The sequence below is a fragment of the Ischnura elegans genome, chromosome 9 (genome assembly GCF_921293095.1).
Source record: "Ischnura elegans chromosome 9, ioIscEleg1.1, whole genome shotgun sequence".
Lineage (NCBI taxonomy): Eukaryota > Metazoa > Arthropoda > Insecta > Odonata > Coenagrionidae > Ischnura > Ischnura elegans.
The window spans coordinates 83,531,993-83,549,222 of record NC_060254.1 but is presented as its reverse complement, the minus strand read 5'-3'; the positions used below and the strand labels follow the sequence as shown (position 1 = coordinate 83,549,222).

General features: G+C 37.7%; 1 long non-coding RNA gene across 2 annotated transcripts; it reads right to left on the bottom strand.

Moving 5' to 3' along the window:
- Positions 1-789: 789 nt before the first annotated feature.
- LOC124165488 lies at positions 790-3,204 on the bottom strand. Of its 2 annotated transcripts, XR_006866243.1 has the most exons (3): positions 3,027-3,204; positions 2,852-2,922; positions 790-830 (listed from the first exon to the last, which is right to left on the bottom strand). It is a non-coding gene; the product is annotated as an uncharacterized LOC124165488 (long non-coding RNA). The 2 variants fall into 2 exon arrangements; XR_006866244.1 differs by having other exon boundaries at positions 2,852-3,204.
- Positions 3,205-17,230: the final 14,026 nt, after the last annotated feature.

Genomic DNA, 17,230 nt, shown 5'->3' with positions numbered 1-17,230 from the left:
TTTGGCTAATAATCCGTCAAAAATATACATAAATCGTGACTCTAGGAAAATAATATGGTTTAGCAAGACTTAAAACATTACATCGGGAATCATGCCTACCATTACTTATGAATGCTCTACAAAAAGTACTGATGAGAAAATTTTAAACACAGCGAAGTCGAGCTTCGATTCTTATCGCCGGAAATTTTTTTCGGATATGTAACTTCAATATCTAAGTGTTACACAGTGTAAATCATTTCCGAAACTACTGTTAATAACCTCATAGTCATTTAATCAAAAGGGCTTCCTCATCAAAGGAAAAATTTGAGCATTAGGAAAGTAAAATATCATCTATGAGACAAGGTCGAAAGAGATTTCGCTTACAATTCCGAGTAAACTGCCATGAAAACAATACTGTCTTCAGAAATTGAGGATGGGTCTGATGAATTTCAAGTGCTGACAAATTATAAATTATTTTCCTTCCCCGAAATCAGACGAACATGCACAGTGGGTAACAGCTGTGTTAAATGGAATCGTTGAAGGAGGTATTAAAAAAGAAAACAATTCCCATTTTCCAACTTATATAATGTACACACCCATCAAATGTTACATTTTCAGATTTCCAGAATGATTAAACAATGCTATTGAAACTGATTATTTATACAATTAATGCAAAGTAACCAAATTAACAATAAATCTCAGGCAGACATGATGTAACATTCTATTAAGATATATTCAGATTGGCAAGAGAATTATGAATACATGATGAAGGCCACCACACCTGCGGGATTATTTCCAATTTTTGTACGCTCATACACCCTCAATTACATCGGCTACTGGATTAGCTGAACCTGCAATTATAAATATGTATAAATTCTTTAGCTATATTACACCTAAATAGGAATTATTTGACAATTTCAATGGGCATAATCTGTGTGATATATCAAATGCTTAGCATCACCAATCAAGATAAACCTCTAGATGTTTATGAAAAATTAAGTTTCTACTTCATCAGGAGAACAATGAATGAGAAATTTCAATTTCGAGTTCGTTTGAAATTCGTCGCTAATTAAAGAAGTGATTGAATGCAAGATATTCAGAATAGGAGGGCTGATTACTTTCTTTGACCACCACAAAATGCAAGAATTTCTGTTGGATGTGTCAAAAGGTGTCACGCTTCAAGCAGTAGCCCAATGGTCTATCCACTAGGCCACCGCACTTCCACACTGGTGGTAAACAGAGTTGGTCCTTATCAAATTGGGAACAATTTACTACACATATACAAAATAATCCTGTTCCATTTAATGTTGTCTAAAATTGGCAATATTTTTGTCACCCTTTAATGCCAAAACAATGAAAGTAATGAATAGAATTTTTGCAAGCTAGTATTTGAGTAACTTGACATTATGGTGCACATGTGTGGTACAAAATAGGTGCATACTTTTGTTTGCTATGTATTGTAGTGGTGTGACATATGTGTGCACCTATAATTATAGTGTACATATAGCCTAAAATAGATTGTTTATTGCATCGTAACCTTAATGAGTGTTATTCACATTGATTAAAATTGAAGCGAAAATTGTAACGAAAGACAGATATGTAGAGTCAAAGGGGGAAATTCATTGATAGATCATTAGTTCTGGGCTAGTAGTTAGTAGGAAACCACCATATGTGCCACAAACTTTCATCGCCTTATACAGGGTAATTACTTTTTTTTTCAAATTGCAAAACAGACGAACACATGATTGATCATGATGAACACATTCACAAAGAAGCAATGAAAGGGGCACTAACTTGAAAAAAATGAAAGAGGCACCAACTTGATCATAGCATAGCTAAAGGAGCTGTTGCTTCAGCAAAGTTGTAATCACAAAAACAAATATAAACAACACCTACGAGCAAAAAAAGATGAACAAGAGCTAAATGAAAAATGATATTAACCAGAGATTGCTGTAACTCAGCAAAAACTAATTAGAACATGTTCCCTCCACTTTCTAAGAGATTATGTGACATGAATAGGCTATGAAACAAGAAAAAACACTCTGGGCACGTAAAGTGGTTCATTAATACATATCAACTTATGCTTTTACTACAATATTTTTATAACTGAGCATTTTATTTCTAAATAAGATCAATTAAGTTGTATATCAACCCATCAACAGAGGAAGAAGTTCGTGTTCTTTTTTTTTTTGCTGAGTAAGTGCTGTTACTGGTCATCGCTAATGATGATAATAACTTTTCGGTCGATACTTGAAATATTGCTAAGCATTCCTTTCAAAACATGAGACGCAATTGTAAGGCCAGTATAATAACTTAACAATTTTGCATTTTAGATCTAATTTCCACAATTTTTAGAAAACAACATTAATTTGCCAATGCTTGGTTGAGAAACACAAATCCGTGAACATGTGTTATGATTTCGAATGTCGAATTTCGGTGGCTAAGAGTGCCATGCGTATATCCGCTCTTAATATACCTAATATCTGAACACCAAAAGTTCAATGAAGCACGAAATTCACTCTCATCGCACAACTTGTACCGCGAATTGGCACAAACATTTTTGTACCATTACGTCAATACACAAAAATGTTCACCAGCGATGGTACGCAGGGATGAAAAGAGTTCCGAAAAAGAACGGTTATTTTTTAAAATATCTTACTTCATTACGATAAGCATTATCACTCATGACAAAATTCAACATAGTATAATACAATTTTAGCACTGATAAGGATAAGTAACAAATAACCAGTACACTGCCGCACATGAGTCCACCTGCTGCACGCGGCACATACATAGACAATTAACAAGGTTGACCATGCACTTCAAGCAAATGATAAACATATTACTAATAATTGACTATTTTGCAACTTACCGGTGGAATGTGAGTCCAGGTATCTTTTTACCAGGGCAATTGATGCACCCGTAAGCCGCGCAGCAAACCATCTGCGAAGGTTGAATAAACATGTCGTTTTCAAGGCTAAATACTCAATTTTTAACGGAGATATTAATATACCAGTATTAAGATGAATTCTAGAATATCAGCATACCTTCAGAATGCTTCAGCAGCCTCGGTATACTGAAAATTAGGTGATTTCCTTAACACGTACCTTTATGGGAAAACGAGCGAGTGGGGTAAAGGAACATGGCGGACGAGCAAAAGCGCATCGGGTAAACAGGTTTCTGCTGGCTTCACTTTTTTCAGCTAACGCCCTCTCCAGATGCTCTATGTTCGTTACTGACAATAGTTCGCATTATTTCCGTTCACACTTTATGTCGCCAGTAGAGCATTAGTAAGGGAGCAGGGTGCAAGGGAGAAAGGGAACAAGGGAATGAGTGCATACTACGTGGATTGGAAAACGGCCTAAAAGAAATGCGAATTTTCAAAACTAATTTTTTGATCTGTGCTGATCATTTTAATTGTATGCTTCTTAATAGACCATATCTGTGAATAAGAGACAATGTATTCTATCCCTCAGGTGAAAATCAAGTGTTCAGCTTTGGAAACTGCTCCTGAAGGGTAGATGAATAGGATACAGCAGCCATCGCTTGATAATTTAACAATTGTAGTGGAAGCAGATAGAGAGGACCTTACTACATATGCCTTGAGAAAATTTTTACCACGTGAAAAATTATTTGCCTGTATTTATTTATTTATGTAACACAAAAAACAGCACTAAGATCTTTACATTGGGTTTTATAAAAAAACAAAGAAGATAAAACACAAATAATACAAAATAAGAAGCACTGCTGAGGAGCAACAAGGTCTCAATACGTTTGGAATTGAAAATCGCATTTGTTTCAGTTATGAATTGATGAAAAAAATCCATTTGCCCCCGACTGATTTGATGGAAATGTTTATTACTAACATTTTTTCTCTTTATTGGAGCTTATAGGTATAAAGAGTTTTCACTGACAATGAGTTTGGGCACCCTTGCGACACTAAACGGCGAGCGTTAATTTTACGAACATTAATTTTTATAATATTCAGGGTGTTAGTGACATCAAATCTAAGTTGTAAGTGCGATCCTGTCATAGAAATATGGGGATGGAAAAATATATGCCATTTCTCCTAAAGCATATTAGAAGTACTAGCATTTAGTAAATGGCACCGAATATTCCGGTATATCGACTTTAAAATCAAAACATCGGGAAAATATGCCGAATGTATCAGTATATCGATTCGCGCCGCTAATTTCTTGTTGTTAACATCGTTGGTATGCAGCTCAGTATTATACATTAATATTTCACAAAGTTTAAGAGCTTAAATGTAAAACATTGCCTCCTTTTCCTTGAGTAGGGACTGTTGGTGAAAATTTAGTCCATTATCAACACTCTTGAGTAGCGTTATGTAGACGTAGAAAGCAAAGATTCATGTGGAGTGAAGATGTGGGCGACGTTCTGTCTCAAAGAAAATCACGGTTACGCCAACCATGGCCTTCAAGCATTCCAAGAAAATCCCTCGCGTCATTGTGGAGCAGTCCTTCAGTCTTGATATTCATGTTCATATGCCCTTTAAGCATGAACAAACGTGTAGGCGCTTCATGCTGGGTTCTCGCTGCCTCCTACAACGCGACCGCAGAGAAATCCTAGTCCTTAGAAAAATCAATTTTTCGCGTTTCCCCCTCATCTCTTGAGTAACCTTTCTTATTGTGGCCTACATTTTCCCCTTTGAATTCTAGTTGCGCTTTTGAATATTAAGATTCTTTGCTGCGGGAGTTTATCCATCCTTCTGCGATCCTATGAAGGTACTACCTTTTGAATCTGGACTGCGTAGGTGGAATGACGATGATAGATTGTCGTGAAATGAGGTCAAGGAAGTTTCTATTTCTTTCCATTAGATCACAGATTGATTTTATATTTGTTTTATATTAAAATATCGTGGATTTTAATCGAAAGCATGGCTACGGTTTCCGGTGTTAGTTGCAGTCCTCACTTCCGTAACTTATACTTTTTGGCCTTTTTTTGTGTGTGATTTAGTTTTATTTTTCCAGGAGGTAATTTTTCTGGAATCTCTCCGGTTGTGGACTTCTGTTTAGGTGTTTAAGGAGTGGGACGATGAATATGTTTATTTTTACCGTTAATTTGATTGCTATGATCAAATTGTTGGACGAGAGAAATATTTATTAATTTTTATGATTTTCTTCCCAACCGTTTCCCATGAGATGTGACATATGTGTGGTCAACCATCAGGTTTTTATGGACACATGATATGAAATGGATGCTTAAAAGGACAGGTTATGTCTTTTAAGCCATTGAGAGAAGGGAATCAACAGGGGGAGATACCCTAGCAACCCGATCAATAAATAACAAAAAGAAAGTCCGATTGAACGGGAGTGATGCGTCAACTTAACGGAAAACTTGCCGAGGAAACACGACTTGACGGTCCCTTCGATGGACAGAGTACAGTACCGAAGTGCCCCCAAAAAGCACCACCCCCCTAGTAGCTTTCGTGATTCCACTGAAGATATCTGCATGCACGCGGTTGCAATGCTGGGCCCTTTTGAATGGGTGCCCATTTACGGTTCCATTAGAAGGCAACGCGTAACGTTCATTGAGAATGAAGTCCCGATGACTCAGAGATTTATCGATGTTACGCTCTTCATAACATCTACATCTACATACTACCCTGCAAGCCGCCTCAGCAAGCGTGTTGGAACACCAGCTGCAAAAAAATAAAATGGAAATTATCCAACAAAATTCCGACTAGCATTTAGTCCTTGATTGTTCGGAGGATAATCGAATTCCCATACCTATTCGTTCGAAAAATATCTCTCTTAGTTTATCCTATCTGTAAGATCTGGAAATAAAGTGGGGTTATAATACGATGGTCACCGTATCGCTATAAATGTCAAATGTATAAATATATATTGTCAAATACTCATGCAATCTAAGCCTACTGCGCGGCCTCCGAGTCTTTAGCCCAAGATAGCCTGTTCTGTTCACTCCACGATAATAGTAGTTCTATACATATATTCGAGCTAATCCTAACTGTAGATGTAAAGGTCAAGTAAGGCCTTAATGCATTTCTGTCTCTCAGTAGCTTGTTATGCTTAATGTTAGGGTAGCATTTAAACTTGCGATGTGGCCATAATGTTATCCGCCGCTTTGGGTGGAGTAGATTGCATCTTACTGTGAAGTTTCTGGAAGGGCATTATATTTTCGCAAAAATATTTCCTTCACGTGCCGTAATTTTGATTAATAATTTAAAAATGTCGTGCAGAAAGCGATTCAACAATATTTTCTTGGCTAAAAGTGGCATCGCATTCATTTCTCTTTCTCATTAAAAGGCTTTCTCATGTAACTATTATTATTGTTGCAGTTCATTTTGGCTCGTTTAATATAATTGGTTGCTATGTTTCTGCCTTCAAAGGATTTCCAAAAGTAATGGCTACAACGCGGGAAAACTTATTTTAGAGACTTGTCTATTTTGCTTATCAGCCCGTGTCGTTTCGTATAAGTTCGTGGCACGTTCTACGGCGATTCTTCCTCTTTAATCTAGCCCATCCGCTTTAACGCGACAGCAAAAATGTTAAAAAAAAACCTTGCATAGCCGTTACAGCGGGCGGAGATAAAACCATTTACGGCACGGCCAGTTATCGGAATCCTGGAACGCTTTCGAATGACCTTATTATTTCTAGTTTGTTCACTCAAATATGCAAAAATTTCGAGGAAAATATTAGTTACGCGGCGACCCCGGGGTGAGATGGGAATGGAGAGAGGGGGGAAGGGTAGGGAGTGAGGAGGAGGTGTGGGTGGTGGGTGGGGTGAGGGATATGGTTGAAAATGAGACTGCGGAAAGGTTGGAGAATAAAAAAAGAAATATGGCAGGGGGTGTCCACTCTAAAAAGTCTACCTAATCTTTAAAACGGCGATCTTAACTGACTTACGTTCTCTTGTGTGCGAAAATTATGTGACATTATGCGTTCGCGTATATAAAAGGTCTCGCTTAGTTAGGTTGTGAAGCAATTTAGTGATACCTTATCCGAATGTTTTCTACTAACGAGCGGCTTACAGTTGCGACGGCGTAACTTTCGGCGTCGCAAGTGGATTTTAAACATTATTCCTACGGATATGCCTTCGCAGTATTTCAAGTAATCCCTTTATAAATGACTCGTTAGTCATATTTGTAAACAATGTTTTATGCGATTTTGTTTGCGAAGAATTGCGTACAATTAACGTTTGCCCTTTTGTGACGCAAGGGCCCTAAGGTCAGCTAAAAATATTCATACCTAAGCCACAGTAAAGTAAGAGTATTACAGTTGAATAAGAACCCTAGAAGCAAAGGGGAACAAGTGCAATTTTTATAATTTTAGAGATAAAGATTCGGTGATATACTTGCATCTCTTTGTCATAATAATAATGTGTTGCCCACCAGCCATTACCTACACTTATCCATAAAATAAAAGAAGCTCTGGTATCCCTTGGATTTTAGGGTTCTCATTTATGATATTTATTATTCACTCCAGAAAAATATTCCAATAACGTCACCAGCTACAGCTATATATTATTTTCTGAGAAAACTTAAAACCGTCGTTCTTTAGGAAACTTCGTCATATTTGCATGCCCGTATTCATTATGAGGATTATATTGTATGCGGATTATTCGTATCATATATTTTACGTAAAATATGTGTAGCAATTAAAATTCAGCCAACCTCTTAGAGTTCTTTTGCAATTTTTCAAGTTCCTAACTCGAAAACCGTCAATTTATAATTTTCTCCGCCTTTTCTTTATTTCAGCTCATCTGCGTCGGCAGGTCTTCATGGCCCATTTACTGCGCATCGGCCCTCAAACGTTATCTTTTCCTGTTTATAGTATCTGCACGTCGTTTATTTTAAGCATCGAATATTTCGCATGCAAATAGAGCGTCAGGGCCTAAACTACGATGTAGAACCACTCTGCGGCCACAGTGAACAGGGCTGGATCGATAGTCGAAACATCTTAGATGGCATGCGAATTCGTAATTTTTAATAATTAGCCTTAGAAATCCTAATTTAGGACAACTTAAGAAAACATAAATACTCAATGATTTCGTAATTCTTAATAATTGACCTTAGAAATCCGAAGTTAGGATATGTTAATAAAACCTAAATACGATCATCCTCGATTCACCTTCGTATTCAATGATGTACCATTTCATCAACAATGAGATTGAGTCGTATGCATTACTTTAGTGTTCGGTTTCTTGTGTACTTCATGAGTACAGCCTTTAGGAGTACCTAATTAATATTACACAAGTGATGCGGCCTTAGACCAGTCTTTTTATTAAAATCCCAAGAAGAAAACTCCACATTTTTTTCATCCCGTTCGAAGAAAATGTCGCCGCACTGTATACATCTGGATAGCCCTCGGCCCTGAATTTGGCGCTGCATTCGCTGATTGGGTTCTGGCGTTATAGTAATGATAACTAGAATGTGTGTGACGTCACTACCTTGGTCCCACAATACTTTGAGCGTCTCAATGGTAACATGGTACTGTGCCATGTGACATGCGTTTGATGTACGAAATGGTGCACCATTGCTGTGCAATCGGAAGTCAAGAAAAGTAATTCAAGGAATTCTCAGTGACCTTTTATTGGCGAGTTAAGTTAAAAATGTTTGAATATAATATATTTAATTTTCAGATGTGCTTAATTTGCCTTTCCGAGCTCGTCGATGTTTTTAATTCCTACGTCACGTGATACATATGATGGCAAACATGTTGACTGAAGATGGTATTGGCTATTCGCCCTCTTCTCATCGTTTCTGACTTAAGGTTTTGACCGTTTAGATTAAATTCATAAATGATTAAATGCATGATATATTTTCTGAAAATCTATAAAAAAAGCTTCAAATTTTTTGCATACTGCCCGGTGAAACAATTTTGATAGCAATTTCTCTTTCGAGTTAAAAAAGTTACAATACAGAATTCAATAATGGCCTTAATTTCAATATTTTCGCATGGCTCTTGAAACTTGGATTAACCCTGCCACTTTTTTTGTTTGCCGTACTAACTACTGGTACGGAAATCGCTTCTTTCACATATTTAAGGGGCTTCTGACAAATATTCGGATGAAAAGAATGTAGCTGTAGAAGTTGACACACTGATCACGGACGCATAGAGCACTACGCGAAATTACTCAATCACTAGTTGCAAAAGTTCCACAGTGTTTTAAAATCGCTTTGACTCGTTAAAAGCGAAATCTGGCGTGCTGGAATTGGCAGGTCTGAGTGATGGATGGTATGATTACTCGAAAAATGAAAATATGTTTGTGCTTTGCTTCTTGAATAGCATGTTGATATATTTTCCTGTGTCAGATTAGGTATCTGTGGAATTGATTCATCGACGCATGATTTAGTAATGTTTTTGAGATCTGGGAAAAAGTAGTCTCACTCATAAGCAGATCTGTTTGCATAACATGATTGTTGTGTGGTTTTTAAATCATATTTTAAACATAACAAACGACATTTTTATGATTTTACAATGTGAATATCGTCTGCTTATTATCATAGTATCTCAAAAATGTTCCTCTTACTATATTAATTTAATAATTTTATTATTATTATTAATAATTTACTTATAATATTGCTCTCCCGTGCGTTTTTTCCCTGCATGAATTTCTTAATGTGAAATGGTAGTAGTTTTCATTAGGTGATTGTATTTATGTAAATGTTTACTGCAATTAAAAAAAAACTTTAAAGAAGAACGGTATAAGAACACATGGGGTCATTTCGAGAAATTTGGTGTCCGCAGATTTTTTTAAAGTACTAATTTGGCGATGATGGGTCAGAAACTAGGGTCAGTCTAAACGTAAATAATATAAGAGTATTGCTTGAGGTTAGGAGTCAACTGATTTGAAAATATTTGCTTTAAATAGTCTTTCCGCTCTGACATTACACGGTGTCAGTTGTTATTTGAAATTAGCTACTGACAGCGGTGGTCGTAAGTACGATATCATAAGCCAGTAAAATAAATGCTACACGTGGAAAATATGAAAATAACAGTAGGTTAGGTGATTGATTTGGACAAAAATGATGATGTAATGATAAAAGGTCATTTTTCTATGGCAACTATTCATGGAAACAATACATATCAAATAATTCCTTTTTGGGATGTATCTGTAACTTTATTGTTTTTACGAAATAGGCTTCGTGGATATATCTCTTAGCATCAGGTTTCACTTCGTGGATAAACGTAAAATTTATTTTACAATATACTTTGATACCTTCTACAGTATTTTAACATAAATATTTACAAATATTTATGTTTTAAAATATTTTTAAAATATTTATGCTTAAAAGCGACAAAAGTTTATTTTAAAATAATGAATGTTTCGTAGAATTTTTGTCCATCTGAGGTTTTACTCTGTTTTTCATACATTCTTCCTGTATATTTTACCTCAAATGTTAGTAGAAGCGTACGTCTCCATTTAAAATTCATCTCAGCGTTACATATTCCATGCAAAACGAAGGCTAAGAAGGCAGAATTTGACGGTAGTAAAGCTAACATTTTATAAGATGTAAGCTATCTCTAGCCTACGTTTGTGCGACAAAGATTTTGCGAGCGCGTATGAAATCTGTCAACTACGAAGAGATAATAAATACTGTGAAAGGAGCGGAAAATAAGATCCTGGGATGCGGAAGAGAAAGTAAGCGAGAAATGAGTGGCGAGTGGGGATTTAAGGTTTGCATCATGTCAAGAGGAAGCGGCGACAAGCAAGGGGCTTTGCACTAATGTTGGTTGTTTGGAGAACACTGGCTTTTAGCTAAAATGTAGCTAGAGAGAGCCCACTCCCACACTTTATTTAACTTAGTATACATGTACCTTGTGGGAATGGGGTTAGAGCTAGAATACGCAGACTGGGTGGCTGTACTAGGGCGTCAAATTTCGGCCAGCATATAGTACGCGTCGAATGAATACTGTCTCTTGGATGCATTGATGCAAAATGTAGGGAGCCAGTGTTGGCAACGCCAATTTTATTTGAATAATTAAAAACATGGGGGAATTAATGAATAGCTGATTCAGGATATGTCCTTAAATTTTACCATTTCTTTAGTCATTATGTAAAAATAAAAAAATGATATTTTGCTTCGACGGAAGTGAAGCAAGTTTTTTCCAATATTAGATTTTTTATGCTAACTGGTATGCGAAAAAGCCATAAATTACTTCCCATTTTATATATTGATGGAATTCAGGCGTATTTAGTATGCCACAACTGCTCCAAAATTAAATTAAAATTTTCTTGACTAGTTACCGATGGAAAATCTTGCACTCAAACTCAAATGATCATAGTAATGCCAGTAATCACTCAACCTATAGTATAATTTTTTCCTTATTCTGATTATAGGTGTAAAATCATTCATATATGGAAAGAGATACTCTTCGCTTTTTGGTGCCTACGTAAATGAAGTAATTTTGATGGCACGACCTAGAAACATTGAAAATAATACCGTTTAAAAAGTTCTCAAGTTTCTTTGAAATTTAGGCGTCACGCTCAAAAAAGTTTCGAGGTTCCATATTTGCCTCTAAACTTAAAGTTACAACGTATAGGGCGTAGATTGATAGGCTCACGCAATATTAAGCATATAATTTTATCAAAATTGGATCATAAAAGTGGTAAAAATGGTGCCATTGACACGTGAAAATTGTGCCAAACAAAGTACTGAAATCTAAAAAACACCACTTGTCCATAATCGACATCACCACGTTTTGAAGCAAACGCGCAGGAAATGATACAAAAAAATATCTTGGTCAAATTATGTCGCTTAGTAACATCTATAATTAGAAAGGCGTATGTTAAGGAAGGTATATGTAAAACTGCGTAGAATATGGCTACAAGACATCCAAAAACCGAGGCCAGCATTGAAATGCCAAATGACGTATTCTTATGGATAATGAAAACAGCAAAGTAAGTACCTATAAATAAATTTGATCAAAATCATGACATTTCTCGTTCATTATGAGTATTCAATTTTGTGGAAATGAAATTTACAATCGAAATAAACAGCATTAAAACAAACGCCATTGTCGTAGTCAGTAAATCAAAATCAGATCCATCACATGATCTCGGATTTTGCCCTATAAATCACGGTCCCATGCGCAGAACAGATGAGCGATGTCGTGCATATTTTCTCTGAGATTGTACGATGCTAAAACCACATGAAATTTTCACGGCTGGAAACCTGCACAAAAATTTCGAAGCTTCACTTAATGCGAATCCAGGTTTCACCCATTTTTAGCGGAGTGGATTTCAGGTTATCGACCACCGGTAACCAGCGTAGCGAAGCTAGAAAGCCCGCGTGAACAGCGCAAGATGGAAGAGTGCCTGGGGACGTGCTGGGAGGGAAAAATGGCGGGAAATTACCGTGAGATCGCATGGAAGGGGTGGATTAGTTGCGCAAAAAAATGGAAGGAGCCTGTTATGTTGTTTCGCTTGTGCAAGGGGAGCTCACGGAGTTTGTGTGTGAGGGGTGAATGCTTTTTGGGGGAATAACTTTGCAGCAGGTGTATGCAGGATCACGCCCAACGGCCATGAAATCCAATTGGAGGACGGCGCGGCGCGGCGGCGGCCATATCGATTCTCTTTTTCTTTTCGTCTCGCCGACGGCGGCGTCCTCGGGGGTGAGGAGGCAAATGTATCCGCTCGACGAGGCACGCGTGCCCTGCCTTGTGGCTGCCGCCGCCGTCGCCGCCGCTTTTGAAGCGTGCCAACAAACTCTTTCGCACTTCTTCTGCTCCAACTCTCACAATTCCCTTCCTTCGATGAACCTGCACTTCCGCCATCGCCGAGGACTCGGTGAGGAGATCAGCGTGATGGGTCTGGTGGGGATAAGCTCGGAGTGAGGAAGCGAAAGAGCGATGACGATGGCAGGGAATGCCGTCGAAACGTTGGCAGCAGTGTCCATCCTGACCCGGCTAATTTCCCGAGAAGACCTCATCAGAGCGATTATTTAGTGCGTTGTGCGATTATTTGCGATTATTTCCAGTTTCTAAAATGATGCTGCCGTTTTCTTTGACGCAACGGATTTCCTTGTTCGCTATAGTTTCAGAAAATCCATTTGTTGGCTTCAGGAATATTTGAACCCCATTGATACCAGGTAACTCATCTCCTAACATTTTTGGATGTACTTTCAAATTAACAGAAAACGTTGTTGAAGTCTTCTCGGGAAATCAGCCGGGTCAGGATGGACATTGCTGCCCTGGTGGAAACTGAAACCGTTATGAAATTTAAGCTTTTTCCAGCATGTCCATGTAAAAAAATACAGAATTAAAAGGGCAATTATCCACTGCCATTTATGAATTTAATGAAAACAATATTTTCAGCAATGTCCATCCTGACCCGGTTGATTCCCCGAGAAGCTTCATCAAAAAGATTCGCCGGGAAAGCACCAAATCCTTCATTACCAGAAACGGTTTTTCTTGGGTATCTAGCGTTTTCGTAATTTGGTTTAATACTCTGGATTTTTATAGACATTAAATAATAAAGTTTGTACGAAGAAGTGCGATTATTAACGTCTGAAAAATTTATCCTTGAACTTAATAAAACAAAAGCTGTCAGCGACTCAATCTCACACATTTTGAGATTGCTTCGAGACCCCCAGAAGGGGAGTACCCATCACCAGGGTGGAGACAACAATAGGGTAGTTTCCTTCATCAAAAAAAACGAAAGGCATTGATTGCGATTCCTTACCCATCATTAGTGTATTCATATTATACAAATTATTTGGTTTTAAAGTACCGGTTTAGACGAATGGCAAGGGTCAATTTTATCCTCATTTGTAAAAAGCCAGATTGGCGCCCATACGATGCCACTCCACGTGACGTCACAGGGACCTAGTTTCTATACGAGTAGATAGGAGTTTTACATCGTCTGAGATTACCAATGTATGCATGAGGCACAGAGCTCAGGGAAACATGTCTTAATAATCACCTATTAAAACTGGCTAATATCGGAAAGTTTTCTTCGTTTGATAAGGTATTAATAATCCTTATTTAAGCCAAGCGCTACCAGCTAGCAGGTAATCTGCTACCTGCTAGCATTCTGCGTCGTATCAGCGCTCAAAGCCTCGCCCCAAGGTCACCTCACTTGCGGCAGCGGGAACCAGAACGACGACACGCGTAGTTTTCCCGGCATTCATACTTAGGCGTCGCGTTTTCGTGCGCTTGAAAATTTTCACTTTTTATTTAATCTCGAAAAATAGATATCGTCATTTAAAAATCTAAAAGCGTGAAATACGTACTCCAGGAGTAATAATCTTTCGACTTAGGCAATAAAAAAATAATGGGAAACCACCCTATAATCGCTGTGCCACTTATGATTTTAGACATATTCTCTATCTATCTACAGAATTTTAAGTCAATTGATTTAGTTCTAAAGAATTCGGAAGTTACACCTGATTTTTATCTTTAACGTCTGGACTATATTTCTACGCATCCATGCATCCAGCGTTGAAAACCCTTTAGTCACATGACCAACCGTCAAGTGTAACTTTCCATTACAGTGAGGGCCACTAATTTGCTCATTCCACCGATAAAATTGCTTGAATTGTAGCGGCAGTATTGCGATTTATTACGACCGAAAATATTGTTTTCATTAAATTCATAAATGGCAGTGGATAAGTGCCATTTTAATTCTGAAATTTTTTTTACATGGATATGCTGGTAATAGCTTAAATTTCATAACTTTTTCAGTTTCCATCATATTATTTTCATTCCTCTGAAGCCTTGAGAAGGCAAATTATTTTTCAGGTTTCAGTTACTTCACAACCACGTTCAACGCTCTGAGGGTATCTTTTTTTTACGTAAGACGTAGTTTTTGGCTAATTCCGGGGAAACAGTTTGAAAACATGTTTTTTCCATAAAAGTTCTAAACTCTCTACCGTGAATAAGTGAGAAATTATTGATTAAAAAAACTCTTAAATACATAAACAGATGAAGTTCGCCATGAAAAAATATTTGATTCAGACGGGATTCAAACCTGGATCTCCCGATTACCGGTCAGGTGTGTCAGCCAGTTACACCACCAAGCCATTTTCTCAGAGTGAAATTCGGGATGGGTTTTACCGGACAAGATGTTGACGTTACAAGTCCACACTGCGGCACATGTAGCGAGGGTCGTGCTTACTAAGCCACTGTCGGAGTGAAAAAACCCTCATTTTGTCGCTGATCGGCGACGACGAATTCAAAGCGCTGCAGGTACAAGTGGCTTTGTACGCAGTCACGCGCACGGGTGCAAAGCTAAATACATCTTCATTTTTCGTTCTTAAAAAAACGATCCTCCATCGATTTCCGAAGTTATATCGATTTCTACTATGAGTAAGATAGTTGAGTTACAGCGCAAATTATTTCGTTGTGGCCTTGAGACATAATTTAATCATCAGTTCCGGTGGTTCGTAGAGGAAATAGGATTTGTAACACGTATCCAAAGTGGGTATCGCCGCCCGGAAAGAAGAGGATACCTACTCCTTGTCTGATTTAACTGGCCAAAAGAGGATGCCGCCGGGAGGATAGCTATCGAGCCATGGATACGGCGGTTACGCAGATTTCTGGTGATTTAATTTCCGGCCGCTCGGAGTGGCCATTGAGGGTGAAGTGGCGCTGTAGTCATGGGGATGGGGAAGCGGTTGGCGCAGGTGGTCGCGGTGAAATTACGAAGTAGGCACTTGGACTAACTGCCACTCTTGTGTGGCAGTTGAAAAGAATGTCATTCCATTGGATGCTGGTGCCATTTCGTGCTAAAATTCCTCTTGATATATTCCTCTGTCCGCCCAGCTTTTCTAAATTGGGGCTGATCAATACTCTTGTGGGGGATTAGTAATGCGAGGATCTTAATTATGTATTGAACCATAATTATCGTCGACGGTGATGAATCTATATTATGGTTATTTATAACGGTTCATTCATTATTGATACATCAGTTTATTCACCTTTTGTCACATTTTTTTGGCCTTTTATTATTAGGGGGGCATGAATTATTGTAAAATTCACTGCAAGTTGAGGTGAAGTTTAATAAGGAACTACTAGTGTCATAATGTAAGTATGTATGTGCCGTAGTATTAACGTAAATTGCCTAACGATAAGGGATGCCATTACTGCGGGTGACAATGATCGCCGGAAACAAAAATTATACTCTTCAGAATAAAAAAATATTATTCTTGAGTGCTGGGAAAGCCCTAAAGAAAATGTCATGTGGAAAATGAATGAAATTTTATTGCTATTATTAAGGCTGAAATATTATAATTCTAACCTATATTGACGTTTTATTTTCACTTTTGGGACTTCTCCCCTGTCTTAAACCTTGCATTATTTATTTCAATATTCTTTGCTCATGCATTCCTTTAGATGGCGACTCCGTAACCTTGCGTGCACGGGGGAAGCGAGTTAAAAAAATACTACTTTCCGAGGTTCCGTATCGTCACCATGAAAAAAACACTCGACTCTTCTTATGGAGGCGTCGCGTCGCGGCGTATATCATTGATGACAGTTTGATTCCACGTAATTTGGAAAATATGAACCGTAACATTCGAAACATGCGCAGTGAAAGCGTCAGCAAACGTTGTTGTATCCTGTTATCCCTGCAGTTAATATTTTTGTACTTGTAATATAATACCAGCAATAAAAGGTGGGTGAATTAGCTGTTCAATAATTATTAGAGATCCTGCAACAAAACTTCTGCATTGTACTTTAATCTTCAGAATAGCTATGTCTCTGGTTTTCATACATATATTGAATATTTTCAAATGCTCTGCTCTGAAAAGTTTGTCATAAGTATTTTACCTCAGCGAAATCATGATTTTTAGTTTTGGCATGTGCCTAAATTATGAAGAGTAGAATATCTTCTGCGGACTTTGCGCCCGACAGATTCCCCAAGGATTGACGGGAAAGAAAGTTGAGGAACTTTTTTGTAGAAATTATTCCGGGACAGAAATAATTACTACTTGTAAGCTACTGGGTCACATAAGAGGTATTTTAAAAATTTGAAAGAGATGAAATTCTGAGTGTTTTCAAATATATATATATTTCCTCCGACTATATTCGGTTTTCGTGGAAATTTGAGAACATGTCTGGGACAGTGTGGTGAGTGTCATAGCAATGGGAAATTTAAGGCAAAATATATGCAAGGGCACGATAAAATTGAATTACGTAGGTATGGCATCGATCCATCCTTAATATCTGTTTACCTCTTTGAGTAAAATATCGTAGTGACGTTTCGCTAGCCTCGGAACGAATATAGAGAATAAATCGGGATTTTTAGATTGTCATTTCATCGATTG